Source organism: Nicotiana sylvestris, chromosome 3, assembly GCF_000393655.2.
Source record: "Nicotiana sylvestris chromosome 3, ASM39365v2, whole genome shotgun sequence".
Taxonomy (NCBI): domain Eukaryota; kingdom Viridiplantae; phylum Streptophyta; class Magnoliopsida; order Solanales; family Solanaceae; genus Nicotiana; species Nicotiana sylvestris.
In genome coordinates, this window is record NC_091059.1 from 76,191,613 (window position 1) to 76,208,828 (window position 17,216).

Below are 17,216 nucleotides of genomic sequence, written 5' to 3' on the forward strand. Positions count from 1 at the left end.
AGTTCCCTTGAAATCCCTCTTTCAAGTCGTCCAAAAAGCTCCCAAGCCGAGGTGAAAATGGTGAAATTAGCTAAAATTTGGGAAGGCTACAATTTATACCTTCTGCCCAGTCATTTTCGCATCTGCGGCCCTTTAACCTCTACTGCAGTACCGCATTTGCGGTTCATCATCCGCTTCTGCGGAAATCACTTATCCGGCCAAAAATCGCATCTGCGATCACACTTCCGCATCTGCGACATCGCTGCTCATCAGGCCCTTTTTCGCATCTGCGATCAATCTCTCGCCGTAGGTGCGGAAATACCAGATGCGGCAAAGTTTAACAGCTACAACAAGTCGCAAACCTTTTGGTCAACCATCCGAAATCACCCCGAGGCCCCCAGGACCCGACCAAAAGCACAAACATATCCCAATACCTTATTCAAACTTGTACCAATCTTCAAAACACCTCAAACAACATCAAATCAACCAAAACACATCGGATTCAAGCCAAATTTTCTAAAATCTTCCGAATTCTGCTTCTGATAAAAAACCCAACCAAACCACGTATGAATGACCTGAAATTTTGCACGCACATCCCAAATGGCATAACGGAACTTCTGCAACTCTCAGAATTCCATTCTGACCCCTATATAAAAATCTTGCCTTCCAACCGGAAATCGCCAAAAATATCAACATCGCCAATTCAAGCCTAAATCTACTCTGAACATCCGAAACTCATTCTAATCACGCTCTTAAGTCTTAAATTACCTCCCGAAGCTAACTGAACCATCTGAACTCACATTCGAGCCCTCTAACACATAAGTCAATATCTGGTTGACTTTTCCAACTCAAGATTCCTCAAAAGAGACTAAGTGCCTCAAACCTTACCAAAATCATTTCGGATTCGATCCGACCAACCCAATACCACAAAACACAGATAGACAAAGCATAGAGAAGCAGAAATGGGAGAAACAGAGCGGTAACTCATGAGACGACTAGTCGGGTCATCACATGTTGTGTCTTGAAGAGATTATATTATGTTGCCACCTAACACAAATGACCAAGTGTCATTTGTTTGGTTAGGGGCCTACTGCCACATGGGGGTGGGGTGGGGGTTTCTATTCTTATCCAATTAATTAATTAACTAATTAGGTAATATTCTGCTACCCGGTAATTAACCAATTACCCGCATAATTAAGAATTGTCTCAAATTACTTAAAATTCTACTTATTTTTAATACACTTTATACCTCCCACTATCATGGTCAAATGGTACCTTGTATGATACTACTCCGAAAATACCGGGTATTATTGCTCGGCCCGTATTTTATCCCTACATGCCAAACTTGGACGAAAATTTATTTTCCTTGACTTGCTTCCCCTCTTACTTTTACGAATTTACTCATCACTTGTTTGAAATAAAATAATCCTTATAATCTCTAAATAATCTTACCTTGGACTTATGTCAATTACCTTACGACAAATTCAACGTACAATATTATAGGGTGCAACATCATCGTAATTTAATATTGCAATGCGTAACGTCATCGTAAAGTAATACTGCAGGACGAAATATCGACTTAATATTTCAGGGCGTAACACTTAGATGACAGAATATTTTCAACTTTGGGGTGGGAAAGGACATAGAGTAATAACGATGGTGAATTCTAAGCTACCCTTTAGAAATCAGTGATTCCATAACAACCAGGTCAGTTTAGCCCAATGAAATATTGTTAACTTATTAGCCCGACACTTCACTATTTAACGAAATAATCATCTCATAATTAAATGTTCAAACACTTTCATACCACCAAAATTGTGGGGCGTAACACAACCCCACCCCCTGTTAGGCATGCATAACAAGTACCCACATGGATTTTAGCAACCACTAGTTAACAACTACTTAACCCTAGTTGAAATTAAAAGAAAAGAGGAAGAAGTTAAACTAAATGAAAAGAAAAACAAAATTATAGAAGCAATGCTATGATTTGAACATACTAGTGGATTGAATTTGTATTGAAAATTGACTTGATAATTAGTGTTATGCAGATGGGCACAGATTTAGGGCTGATGAATAGTAGCAATATTCGTTTGAGAGTTCGAATGGCGAAAAGGGTAAAAAGCCCTAGGACCTTCTATTTATACTAAAAAGACTGGCACCCACATATCTTACCTGGCACGGCCACGGAATTCCACCGCGGTCCGCGCTTTTACCTGTTTTGAAGAGCTGCCTGTTCCACACCACCGCTGAGAGCGGAAAATGGGCGCGGCCGCGGAACAGGATTGCTGACTGCGAAAAAGCCATCGCGGACGCGGATGAAACTTCAGAGAGGTCTCATTTTGGACTTTTCAAGTCCGCGTCCTCTACCAAATTACGCCCCCGTAAAATGCTTATGCTGATCACAGAATTATGAGTGCGGTCATCGGTCCAATTATAGACTTAGCCAAATATTTTTTTTCAGTATTATCCTGCACTGCGTCAAACATTCCTACACACATCTCACAACTAGTTAGTCCAAAACAAATCCTACACTAAGAAGAAAATCAAAAAGAAGAAAAACACATGGGTTGCCTCCCAAGAATCGCTTGATTTAACATCGCGGCACGACGCATGTTACCATCATCAATTGAAATTGGTCAAGGCTACCACGTGGCTGTCATTAAATTTTCCCAGGTAGTGTTTGACTCGGTGCCCATTAACTCTGAAAACTTCATCATTTTTATTCTTCAAATCAAGAGCACCAAATGGAGTTACATGTACCATTTCAAAAGGGCCACTCTATTTTGACTTGAGCTTTCCCGAAAACAGTCGTAACTGAGAGTTGAATAAGAGAACCAAGTCACCCTCCATGATTTCCGTGCTCCATGTATATTTGTCATGTAAGTACTTCATCTTGTCCTTATACAAGGACGATCTAGAATAGGCATGAAACAGGAACTCATCAAGTTCATTAAGTTGCTCTAACCAGAGATTTGCCGCAACATCGCACTCAAGATTTAACTTCTTTAGCGCACACATGGCCTTGTGCTCTAACTCAACCGGAAGATGGCATGCCTTCCCAAATACCAACGTGTACGGAGACATACCAATTGGAGTCTTATAAGCAGTCCTGTAAGCCCACAAAGCATCATCTAGTTTCCTTGACCAGTCAGTTCTATTTGCATTGACAGTTTTGATAATATGCTCTTTATCTCCCTGTTGGAGACATCAACTTATCCACTAGCCTGAGGATGATAAGGGTTTAATACCTTGTGATTCACACCACAATTTGCAAGCAAAGTTTCAAATGCCCTATTGCAGAAATGAGAACCCCCATCACTGATGATTGCCCGAGGAGTGCCAAACCGTGCGAAGATATTTTTCTTGAGAAACGCCACCACACTTCGGGCTTCATTGTTGGGCAAAGCCACGGCCTCAAACCAATTGGAAACATAATCAACGGCCAGAATGTAAGTTTTGCCACATGAACTCACAAAAGGCCCCATGAAGTCTATGCCCCACACATCAAAAATGTCAACCTCAAGAATAGTGGTGAGAGGCATTTCATCCTTCTTAGAAATTACACCTGCTCTCTGACACTCATCACATCTATTGACAAGCTCACCCGCATATTTATATAGAGTAGGCCAATAAAAACCACAGCTAATAACCTTTGAAGCAGTTCTCACCCTACCATGATGGCCACCGTAGGGCGAGGAATGGCAAGTATCAAGAATACTCATTTGCTCCTCTTCCGGAACACATCTCCTGATCACTTCATCATTACAAATCTTGAAGAGAAAAGGTTCGTCCTAGTAATAATCCAAGTTGTCTCGTTTAAGATTCTTCCTTTGGTTAGAAGAGAGCTCACTCGGAATAATGATGGTCATAAGAAAATTGGCCACATCAGCGAACCAAGGCATACTATTCACAGAAACTGAGAGGAGTTGTTAATCCGGGAATGCATCATTAATTTCGAGTCCTTCTTTGGGTCTCCCCTCCTCCTCCAAGCGAGACAAGTGGTCCGCCACTTGGTTTTCACAACCTTTCGATCAACAATCTCTAGGTCAAATTCTTGAAGCAACAAAACCCATCTCATCAATCTCGCTTTAGAGTCCTTTTTGGTCATCAAGTAATGGAGTGTCGTGTGATCAGTATGAACAATCACTTTGGCACCCATGAGATAAGGCCTAAACTTCTCCATTGCAAACACAATTGCTAGAAACTCTTTCGCTGTCACCGTATAATTGATCTTGGCATCATTATAGTTTTACTTGCATAGTACACCGGATGAAACATCTTGTTCACCCTTTGCCCCAAGAGCGCTCCAACCGTAACGTCACTAGAATCACACATGAGCTCAAATGGCAAGCTCCAATTGGGTGCGGTGATGATGTGAGTGGTAGTCAATCTACATTTGAGAAGCTCAAAAGATTTCATGCACTCATCATTAAACACAAACTTTGCATCCTTCTCCAACAATTTGCACAAGGGATTCACCACCTTGGAAAAGTCCTCTATGAACCTTTGGTAGAACCCCGCATGCCCAAGAAAGCTCCTCACTCCTTTGATGGAAGTATGAGGAGGGAGTTTTGAAATCACTTCAATCTTCGCATTGTCCACTTCGAGACCGTTCTTTGAGATCTTATGGCCGAGGACAATGCCCTCCTTGACCATAAAGTGGCAACTTTCCCAATTAAGAATTAGATTTGTCTCCTCACAAAGGGCCAACACTTTGTCAAGATTACCCAAACATTCTTCAAAAGAGTAACCCACAACACTGAAATCATCCATGAACACTTCCAAGAAGTCCTCCACCATGTCAGTAAATATAGCCATCATACATCGCTGAAATGTAGCCGGTGCATTACACAAACCAAATGGCATACGGGAAAATGCAAAGGTGCCATATGGACATATGAAGGTGGTCTTGTCCTAGTCCTATGGTGCAATCATAATCTGGTTATAGCCTGAGTACCCATCTAGAAAGCAATAGTAGGAACGCCCAACAAGCCTATCCAGCATTTGGTCAAGAAAGGGAAATGGAAAATGATCTTTGCGGGTCATTTTGTTCAGCTTCTGGTAGTCCATGAATACCCTCCATCCGGTGATAGTTCTAGTGGGTATCAACTCATTTTGCTATTTGTGACCCCAGTCATACCCCCTTTTTTGGAAAATATCGGACCAGTGAAGTCCATGAACTATTCGAGATGGGATATACGACCCCTACATCTAGCCACTTGATAACTTCCTTCTTGACAACCTCTTGCATAGCCTCATTCAACCTCCTTTGATTTTCCACGGAGGTTTTGGCATCATCCTCAAGAATAATATTCTGTATGCAAAAGGTGAGGCTTATCCCTCGAATATCAGCTAGAGTCCATCCAATTGCCCTCTTCTTTCTTTGAAGCACCTCAAGGGTGGAATCTACCTAAACGTTAGTAAGGCAAGAAGAAAGAATAGCAGGTAAAGTTGAACAAGGGCCCAAGAATTAATACCTGAGGTATGGAGGTAAAGGCTTCAACTCCAATACGGGAGGTTCCTCAATGGAAGGCTTTGTTTGTGGAGTCTTTCTGTTCTCAAGATTCAAAGAGAGTTTATGGGGCACATAGGAGTAATAACCCATTCCGTGCAAGGTATTGACACACTCTACCAAGCTTTCATCCTCGGTCATATCATGGTTCAACAATACCGCTTCCAAAGGATCCTCCACATTTATCATGGCACTAGTGCCATTAACAATGACCTCCATCACCAAATCCACAAAAGAACAAACCTCAGTACTATTTGGCTGCCTCATTGACTTGCACACATGGAAGACAACTTTTCCGTAACCCACCCGGAAGGTGAGCTCCCCTGCTTTCACATCAACCAATACCTTCCCTGTTGCTAGGAAAGGCCTTCCCAATATTATCGGCACCTCATAGTCGACTTCACAGTCAAGAATCACAAAATTAGCAGACAAAATAAACTTGTCCACCCGGACAAGAACATCATCAATAATACCAAGCGGCCTCTTCATTGTTCTATTGGCCATTTGCAATCTCATTGAAGTAGCTCTCGGTTGAACAATACCCAAAGTTTTGAATACAGAGTAAGGCATCAAATATATACTTGCTCCCAAATCACACAATGTCTTTGCAAAATCCACACTCTCAATGGTACATGGAATGGTAAATGCGTTGGGATCTTCAAGCTTTGGGGCCATGGAGTGCACAATGGCACTCACTTGATGAGTCATTTTGATAGTCTCACAATCCATATATCTCCTTTTAGTTACCAAATCTTTCATAAACTTCGCGTATCCCGGCATTTGCTCAAGAGCTTCCACCAAGGGCACATTGATCGACAAACTTTTCATCATCTCAATAAACTTCTTGAACTAGTTTTCATTCTTATACTTTGTAAGTCTTTGAGGGTAAGGTGGATGAGGCCTTGGCAAAGGAGCCTTGGCTTTAGGCATTACCGTTTCCAGCATGTCTATCACGTGTTCCCTAGACGGGTTCACATCATTTTGTGTCTCCTCCTCATTGTCATGAATATCAATTCTCACCTCACCATTCACATTGTCTTTACTCACTTTCTCAACAACTATAGGATCAACATCATTTTGCACTACAACATCATCACTCACAACTTCCTTTTACTTGGAGGTACTTGCTTTACCACCTCTATCGTTCCTTATGGTCACCGCCATTGCTGGGCCGGTATTGTTCCCACCTTTCGGGTTTACTACGGTATCACTAGGTAGTGCCCCCTTAGGGTGAGTGTTCAAATATTGCGAAATCTGGCCAAGTTAGACCTCTAGAATATGGATAGAAGTATTATGGGATGCCAATTGGGCATCAGAGTCGGCGTTCTTTTTCATTATTTGCTCAAACATAGACTCAATCCTTACCATCTCATTGTTTGATGAGCTAGGACCTTGGGACGGAAAAGGAGGCGGATTGTTTGGTTATTGAAACATTGGAGGCCTTTGAAAGCCCGGTCCCCGATTGCCTTGATTACTATTATTCCAACCTCCTTGGTTGTTGTTTCCACCCAGTTGCTATTGTTGCCCCAATTCTGGTTGTTGTTCCCCCAATTGTTAGATTTGTTGTTTTTATTATTCTAATTTCCTTGGCCTTGGTTTCCCCAATTTTGATTATTCCCTTGCGATCTCCGTTGTTGATTTGGAGCATTACCTCTTTGTCCTTGGTAGTTGTTGGCATACAAAAAGTCTTCACTATTCTCACTATAACCATCATCTTTGTTGTAACCACTGCTACCTTGCTCAAATTAATCTTGATTGCTTTGGATTTGTTGACCAGATTGTCTCCTCTTGTTTACCAATAGATTAACGCCTTCCATTGAGTTTACTTGCTTTGGTCCCTGAATATGCTGAAGTTGTGCTTTGGCTAACTGGTTCATGGTTGTTGTCAACTTAGCTATGCTTGTCCGTGGTCCTGAAATTCCTTGTGAAGATTTATGAGATGAGAACCCCCCTGAGGAACATTCGCCCGACTCTTCCAGACTGAGGAAGTGTCAGCCATCTCATCAAGAATGTCACAGGCCTCGGCATATGATAGCTTCATCAAATTATCCCTTGCTAGCTGGTTTACCACACATTGATTGGTCGTGTTTATACCCCAATAAAACATCTGTTGGATCATTGCTTCAGTCATATAATTGTTGGGGCATTCCTTGACCATAGTTCTATATCTATCCCAGATTTCATGAAGGGTTCATTTGGTTCCTGTTTAAATGCTAAGATCTCATCTCTCAATGCAACCATATGTCCCAGTGAGAAAAAATTGGCTATAAACTTGTCGGCCAACTCATCCCACATAGTGATGGAATGGTTGGGGAGTCTTTCGAGCCAGTCCAAAGCTTTCCCTCTAAGTGAGAAAGGGAATAATCTTATTTTCAATGCATCCTCCGACACATTTGTTTGTTTGCTACCTCGGAAAATATCCACAAATCCTTTTAGATGTTTATATTCATTCTAATAGGGAGCGCCTGTGAAGTACCCTCTTTGCTCTAATAAGGTGAACATAACATTTGTAATCTGGAAATTTCCCACTTGAACCCCGGGTGGGACAATTGCACTTGTGTACCCTTCATTTAGGAGCACCCGAGGAGCTACTCGTGGATGAGTTGGGGGGAGGGTCTGGAATATTTTTATTGGCCTGGAGGCCTTTTCTTTGACCTTGAGGTACTAGAGGCACCTCATATTCACCATTATCATCTACCTTCTCCCCCGGGATAACATTTCTGAGAGGATCATTGTTTGCTATTTTGTACCTGAATCGATTAACTCACACACGTTAGTAAAATAGAAGGAAAGAAAAATAAGACACACAACTAGTCAGATAGATGGCCAAAGCCGTTTAACTCCACGGCAGTGGTGCCAAAAAGTGATCGGCTCCAACCCTACACCACTATATAATTTTGAGGAGTGGTTGATGCAGCTTTTACCCGAAGGGTGGGGATTGATTTCCACAGAGAGTTAATATTGGTTTGTAATTGGGTTTCTATCCAATCTAGCTACGTATGTTGATTTTAATTGCACTTCTAAACATGTTTGGATTTGATTATATTCTAATTTTAATGCTAAGGATTGCTGAAAATAAGCTAAGTACAATATTTTTGTATGGGGTTTCTCAAGTGATAAAAGGCACTAGGGAAGTGACTTACACCTAGGTGAGTATCTAATGGGATCTAAAATTTAGGAGAAGCTTGTTATATGGGGTCGTGATATAACCATTACACATAATTACTCACTCTATACCTCTCGGTAGTTTGAGTGACTTAGCCCTAATTGGCTTTCTCAAGCCCAATTAGGTGTTCAAACAATGCAAGTAAAATTGGCTCAAGTTGGGTATTACTATCTCTAGGTTTAACCCTTTAATTGGGGCTATCAAATCTCTTGAATTTGAAGGCACCCCAATTCCTTGTTAACCTGAATTTCCTAGACTTAGTCTCTCTTTCTCAAGAAGAGTCTAAGTTATTAAGGCATAAATCAGTGTTTGCAACCACCAATTCTACAATTAAAGCATGAAACAAGCTAAATATCACTAACCCATAAACAATTAACCCCTAAAATAGAAGACCCATTAAATACCCACACTAGGGTTGGGTGACAACCCTAGCTAATAGGTGTAGCTACTCATAATAAAGATAGAAATTAAAGATGGAGATGAAATATAAGCCATAAAAGTTAATTACAAGAAGAAAATCTATGATTAATATCCAAAGTTACTCTAAAACTACTCAAAATAGCTAGGTACGGTGGTTTACGAGCTCCTCAGTACAAAATATGACCTAAAAATTAAAAAAAGATCTATTTATACATAGCTAAAATTATTGGACAAAAATACCCATATGGAGGTTCCGCTGTCAGCGCAATACTGAGCACGCTTGGACTTTCGTGGCCGCGCAAAATCAAGCGCGGACCGTGTTTCTTCTCTTTTGAGCTTGGTCTAGTCTTGATTCCGCTGGGAGCAGAAAAGCAACCACCTCAGTGTTGTCTTCGACCGCAGCCGCGAAATATGTTCGCGGATCATGCTCTTCATCTGAGCTCAAACCTCCATCCCTCTGATTTTCAATTTCGCCCTCAGCGTAATTTGGACCGCGACCGCGTCAAGTAATTCCACTAACGCGCTATTTCATCGTGGTCAGCGGTGTCTTTTATGCCAAAATTGCCTTCTCTGAACCTCAATTCCGCTGAGTGCGTAATTATGGTTGCCTCAGCGGTGGACCTTCCGTGGCCGCACTATTTCATCGCTGTCAGCGCTTTTAGCTCAGCTTTGAACTTGTGCATGTTTAACTCCTTTATGAGCTGGTTATGACTTTCTTGCTTCAGTTTCACCAAACCCTGAAAACAAGCACAATAAGGTAATTTTCGGGAATACTTTTACATATTTTTATCCAAAACCTATGCAAAAGAGAGCATAATATAGGCTAAAATTCGTAGTTATTAATGGATCAGGCAAATAACTTCAAATGTTCCCTGATGCGACGTGAGCCCTATTGCCAATGTATTATATAAGAGGTTTCAAGTTATCAATTATAGATTATGGATCAACATTAAGGTAAATCAATAATAGATAGATAAAAGTTACAAAATATGAGATAAGATTAGGCTTTCATTCTTAAGATGAACAGTAATGAGAAAGCATTAAAGTACTTAGATCTATATAGATAGGATAAGCAGCGAGAGAATAACCTAGAGTTCGGTAGCATACCTCGATAATAATAAACCAAAGTAAGAGTTCTGGTATAGTACGACCTACTTAATTGTAGTAAATCTATAAGGATAGATAACCAAGGCTATGAAACAAAATATGGCAATAGTCGTAAGTTCGACAAAGTACCAAGCGAAGAACTTCAGTACAACTATAGATTCTGAGAGGGACAACTTATCATAGTTCTATATATATTCACAAGGTAAGGCCAAGAGATTGGCTAAAAGCTAGAGGAAAAGTGAGAGAAGAGCCGCATCAGTGCGCAATCAAGGACAAAGTTGTACATGCTGGATGACAGAAGGTAGCAACAGTTACGAGATTAGAAGAATTTCGACCACATGTCGTGGCGTGAGAAAGAGCCTAAAAGGGGAATGCCCTAGCCTTTGGAATTATTCACACAATAGTTGCCTAGATGGAAATGATAGTATTAAAATATTCGTAAGAGCTATAGGTTATGATACTGATAACTGCATTAGTCAATGTTCGGGGACAAATGTTCCAAAGGGGGAAATGATGTTACACCCCATGTTTTCGTACGTGAGAGTACGTCGTAAGTCAATTGATGTAAGTTTAGAAATGAGATTATATTAATTAAGTTAATCATGTTACCGTGGAGGTTAAAAATCTTTAAGATCATGGATAACAAGTACCAAGTGTCACGACCCAAACCGATAGGCCCCGACGAGCACCTGATGCCTTACTCAACTGAGTACCAACATAACGTATCTTTCTTATTACATCATTATGGGTAAGTGGTCCAGAAGGGCCTTATGAGGCAACAAGAATAAAATATGAGAAAATACTCAACATAAAACTACCCAACCTGATATAAAAACTTATACATGTGACATCGGGGACTATAAGGCCAACATGATCATTTGTAAACTCAAAACATCGGCCGACAAGGCATACAAGTATATGTATATATGACATTTGTCTACAAGGCTCTAAGAGTACATAAGTAATATAAAAGGTCAGGATTGGTCCCCCATCTACCAACCAATACATATCCTAATTATACTGACCAAATAAGAAACTCCGGAGCAAAATGGAGCGCACCAACACATTCCGCTGAGCTAATAGCATACTTTGAGGACTCTCAACCTATCTATCGAGACCTGCAGGCATGAAACACAACGTCCCTATAAAAAAGGGACGTCAGTACAAATAATGTTCCGAGTATGTAAGGAATGAAAATCAGTAAATAATAGACATGATAGAAATATGGAGTAAAAGACTTGACATGTAAGTCTGATAACTCTGTGAATCATTAATATGTATAATTCCATGCATATGAATATAAATGTCATGTCGTGCATAGGTACATGTGTTCATAACATCATCAAGCCTCTGAGAGCAACCATCATATAATCTCGGCCACTGTGGGCAAAATCATCAACATATACCAGCTGATCAGGTAGTGGTGCGTATATAATGCCGTAACCTTTTCCCATATCCCATATACATATATTAGACATATATACGCGTATATAATGCCATCTGGTCATGGGTCAATATAAATAAATGCAATGCATAAAAAGTATATCATTAAAATCTTTCGGAGTGTCATAAGACCATTATTCCTTTGCTTAATATCATGAAATAAACTTGATCAACTTATGTATTTTCCGAGACCCACGAACAGATGATAGAATAATAGGACACATGGGGAATCAAGAACACAGGCGTATCTAGTATTTCTATGAATAGAGTCATTTATGGAAGTTGTGCATTTGCTCGTTTCGTTTGTGTCGTATGGATCATGCCAAAAAGAAAGAAGGGATAGCCTTAACATAACTGAGTTGATGCTCTTGAAAATCCCTCTAACACACGTCAATTACGACAACATGTAACGGCCGATCTAAGTAGGAAAAAAATTGTATGATATTCTTGAGAAAAATTATATCGTGCTTCCTTAGTATTGCGTCTTACGCATAATCAGATCTTGTATGAATTTTTCGAAGCAATTTCACATTGCCATCACTTGTAAGAGTTTGCTAGAGATCTTTACTTTGTTTTGAAGATTTAAATATGTTTCTCTTTGAATCTTGTAGATATCTTTTACCTTAGTGGGTGTGGGCCCCACTAAGGTGATGAGTTAGCCACAAAAGATCCCTCCAATTGCCACCTATTTTAATGACTATGAGTCAATATTTGTTCTTTAAAATCAAGACCCCTTGGCTGACACATTAGGAGGTTAATCAACCTTATCCAATAACTTAATTAAGCTTATCCACAATTTTTTTAATTAATTTTTTAATCTCCCACTAACCAATAATTAACCAATTATCCACATAATTAGGAATTATCTCAAATTACTTAAAATACTTCTCACTTTTAACACTTTTTACACCTTACTATTATGGTCATGTTGTACCTTGTATGGCATTAGTCCATAAATATGGGGTATAATAGTTTTGACCGTATTTTATCCCAAATTGCCAAACTTCGACAAAACTCATTTTCTTTGATTTGCTTACCCTCTCTCCTTCACGAATTTACTCATCACTTGTTTGAAATACCATAATGCTTATAATCTCAAAATAACCTCAATCCTGAACTTATATCGATTAACTTATGACAACACTTTAACGTACGAAAATGCGGGATGTAACATCTCATTTCCAAGCTTTCATCAATTTACTTGGCGTACTTTCACATACGAAAATATGGGGTGTAACATCATTTCCCCCTTTGGAACATTCTTCCTCGAATGTTGATTGATGCACTTATCATTTTCATAATCCATAGATCTTGCGCATACTTTAGTACTCCTCTTGCCATCTAGGCAACTATTCTCTAAATGAATCCCAAAGGCCAGGGCATTCCCCTCTTTAGGCCTCTTTCTCACACCACGACTCGTGGTTGGAATCCTTCAAATATTGTAACTGTTGCTAACTTCTATCATGCGGTTTGTACGACTCTGACCTTGTATGTGCGCCTATGCAACTCTTCTCCCCTTTTTCCTCCAGCTTTTAGCCAATCTCTAGGCCTCATTTTGTAAACATATACAGAGCTTAATAAGATGTCCCTCTGTTCATCTATAGGTATGTTGAAGTTCTTCACTCGGTACTTTGTCGAACTTACGAATATTGTTATATCTTATTTCATAGAGCTGGTTATGCATCCATATGACTTTATTGCATCTAGGTAGGTCATACTATACCATAACTCTTACCTTGGTTTTATTATTATCGAGGTCTGCTACGCAATTCCAGGTTACTCTCTCGCTTCTCATCATAGATGTATAAATTCAAGTCCTTCAATGCTTCCTTATTATTGTTCATCTAAAGGATAGAATTCTTTTATCCTCTCATACGTTTGAACTTTACCCATATATTGTCGATTCACCTTAACGTTGATCCATAATCTTCCACTGATAACTTGACCTCTTATGTAACATTTCTGCTAGGGCCCACATCTCATCGGGATCATCTGGAGTAATTAGACTGATCCACCTAGGGGCGATACTATACTTCCATAACCGTATTTCATAGCATCCCCGTGATTCACTTACGTGGGTATTTTAATCCTACACAATTCTTGAAATCTCTTTATTATATTTGTTTTTCTTCAAATCCTTACTCAATCGAAGGCCCAAACGTCATCCTTTATTTATCACAATTAAACCCTCATTCTATTACCAGGGCAACATTCCATCTCTTCCAAAAGCTACTAGTCGTAGACTCCTTTGAGTTTATTCGGCTATACTGAGCTTTTTATAACTTAGAGAAACCATCAACCCTCTCGTTTTCATGGGCTTAATCCCGAGGACTTATCCATTCTCATAACCTTCTCACTCCCCCTTTCTTATCCTTACTCTTATCTTCCTAAAACCTTGTCGCTTTACCATACTTTAGCTTGCGACCCATACATATCTATTTATACTACTCGCAACCTTCCTTCAGCTTGCTTGCACCACAGATTTCCTTGTGTTATATTAGAACATCAAACGATACATCACATCGCCTCTAACTCTTTTTTGCTCTCTTGGATAGATCTCTTGTGACCTAGAAACCATAGGCTATGCCACTGGTGACATCGATGGATACTGAATCCCAACGCTTCTAACCTTCTATCTGAAGTATGGATTATTCACAACCTTCTGCACTTGAGTATCTCTTACGTTGTTCACCTTTATCTTACTTGCTTTAAAATCTCGCATCACCTCTTCTATCTCTTTTATAACTTCCCTTCCACATAGGTATGATTTACATCCACAACTTGAAGCTCTATTAATACTTGCACGTCTGGTGCATACACAATCCGGCGGGAGTTTCATACTGACTTCTTATGATGTTGGGACACTTCTAACTCGCTTTATCTTAGAGCCAATATAGAATATGGCTATTGTACTATTTCTCTTATACCTCTGATATTAAAAGTGATTATGCAACTTTCTCAATCATGATATCTATAACTTTCTGGGCCCAATAATCAGACTCCTGATTTACTTAGTTGGTGTAACTCTTTAGTTTCCTCTTCCCTATGATCAACCTTTATGTAGGCTTAAACTATCTTCCGATCTGCGGCTCATGGTATTGTTCATTACTTTATCCTTACATGGACGCTATGGAATATCTATGATACAATCTTTTAACAATTCAATCCTTTGTCTATGACCTGGGCTCAATTCTTTCCTTTAACTTATACTAGAATCTTCTACGGCTATATGATTATCAACATATATGCTGCATGGATAATACTCTGAACTTTTTAAGTGCGTTCATAACGTAACTAACTCTGGATCATTAATCGAATAATTCTTTTCATTCATTCTCAGCTTTCTATAAATGTAAGCAATTACTTTTCCCGGTCTTCCCACCCCCTTGTGAGGACGACTGACCTGATTCCATTGGAAACGATTCATCCAAGTGAGGACGTCTGACCTGATTCCAGTGGAAAAGATGTCATTACCTAAGAAGTGGAATACTGGGCGTAAGTAATCATGATGTCTTTGCTTCTTCTTGACGATATCTCCTTATGCGTCTAATTCTCCTTTTCTTGTCTTTTCAGCCACGATGATCTACCCTGGTGTGATGTCGGATCTCTAGGGTTGGGTTGGCCATTTGTACTCGATTTGCCCGTATACCGAACGTGCATGGCGAGATTTGTCCCGAGATCAGTGGGAAGCCAAAGACCATGGTGAGCCTTATTGCATCCGCGTATTTTGACACAGTTTGCTATTAGTAGCTTTCTCCATCCTTCGCATATAACCTCTACACTTATATAGGTCTGGGAAATCCCATTGACAAGGGAGGCACCGTCCGTTGGAGGGGACGCTTTTGTGCTTGGCGAAAAGAAGAAAAGGCAAGGGAGTTTATCTGTTGGGCCACCGAAGCCTAAGGGGGTCAAGGTGGAGGATTCCAAGGTTGACCCAGCAGTTCCGACCTCCAAGGTGATGGGGAACCCTCGTGCTGAATGTGAGGGAGAAAGCAGTTTCTCGGAAGCCCCCGAAGAGCGTATGGACTTGATTGATCCTCGAGCCGTGGGGATGGATGCTCCTGGATAGGAGTTTGATATTGTCGTGGCCCAGCTTCGTGGCGGTGAGGCAATGGATGGGGTATCGAGTACTGCCCCCGAATTTGCAGGTGGCCGGAGTTTTTCTCGAGATGGGATGCCCTTGGCAGGCAGTTTGGAGGGGCCTCAATCTGGGACCCAAGATGAACAAGGAATGGAGATTTTGGCTGATCCTGTTAACCCGTTGCTTGTTGTCGATTCTCCTCGGGGGGAGATCCTTTCATCCTACGAAGTACAAGACGTCCCTCGCAAGGAGCCTTTTGATGCAGGAGCACTGATCAAAGGCGGATATACACTCAAGAGGTCTGAGACCATTCTCGAGGGTAGTTTCAAGGTCGATGCTCCATCCATTTTCGGCGAGATGGGCAGACTTTGTGAGCGGGAAACTTCTGCTAACCTTGTCCGTCGCTCTGGGCCATTTCTTCCTTCATTCTCCTAACTTGTCTCTTTATATGGTTTCAGGCCAAAGTGCTTTATAACCAGGCTCTTGCCCAGCATCATGATGGGGTGAGCCGTTGCGAATGCGAGAAAGTCTATTTTACCGAGCGGGTTATTCATCCCCTATTTTTACTATCATCTGAGCCCTTGTGAGATTCCCTTGCTTTTAACTTCTCGGGCCTTAATTTTTGCAGTTTGAGAAGGAGAACGCCCTGCTGAGAGGGGAGCTTCGGGCCAGAGATGCTGAAATCTCCGAGCTTATTCGGCACGTGAGCGAGATGGATTCCGAAAGGGACAACCTTTAGGGGAAAGTTACCTTGATCGAGCATCAGCTCTAGGATGCGAAGGAGGATAATGATGAGTACAAGTGTCTCCATTCCGAATTGGTGGCTGCATTGGTTCGGATTAAAGCTGAGGCTGAGGCACTTGTATCTTTGCATGGGGGAGGAGCAGTCGTCGTAGATTTTTGCTGTAAGAGGACGTTTGAGGGAGCCAGCCCAATTTTACCTCGAGTTGTGGATTATGCCTGGATGGATTCCCAAAAGCATACCGTTGGGGGTGCATTGCAAGGCCGCTTGAGTAGTGTTAAAAATGGGGGTGGATCCCCGGAGAGAGAGGACACCGTTGAGAAGGGGTCACCGTGTGAATCGTAATCGCCTGGGTGCAACCCTTGGGGAGCCGTTGAGGCTGTCGGTTCGGCAATAGATTAGGATCTTTGTTGTTTTTTCCTGTGGATGTCCCGGTTTGTATACAATACCTTCATGTTAGCATATGTATAAAGAGAATCCTACAGCTTTGCTTCCCTTATTCCCCTTTCCGCCCTGAACTCAGCAAGATTTGGCGAAAGAATCTTAGACCCGTGATATAACACTATGTATTGTTTAGGCCGGCTCGGGAGTTATCACGTGGTTGGTCGATGCGGCCTTTAGTGTGAACTGCCGTGTGAGCACATGCACTTTTGCCCAACTATTTTGTGTTGAGTCTACAGATCGAGTTTAGACTCGAGCCTACTCGATCTTGAATCTCCTATGCTTTCATGGTCGGGTGATGATAGTTCTTATTCCTTGCCTTTGG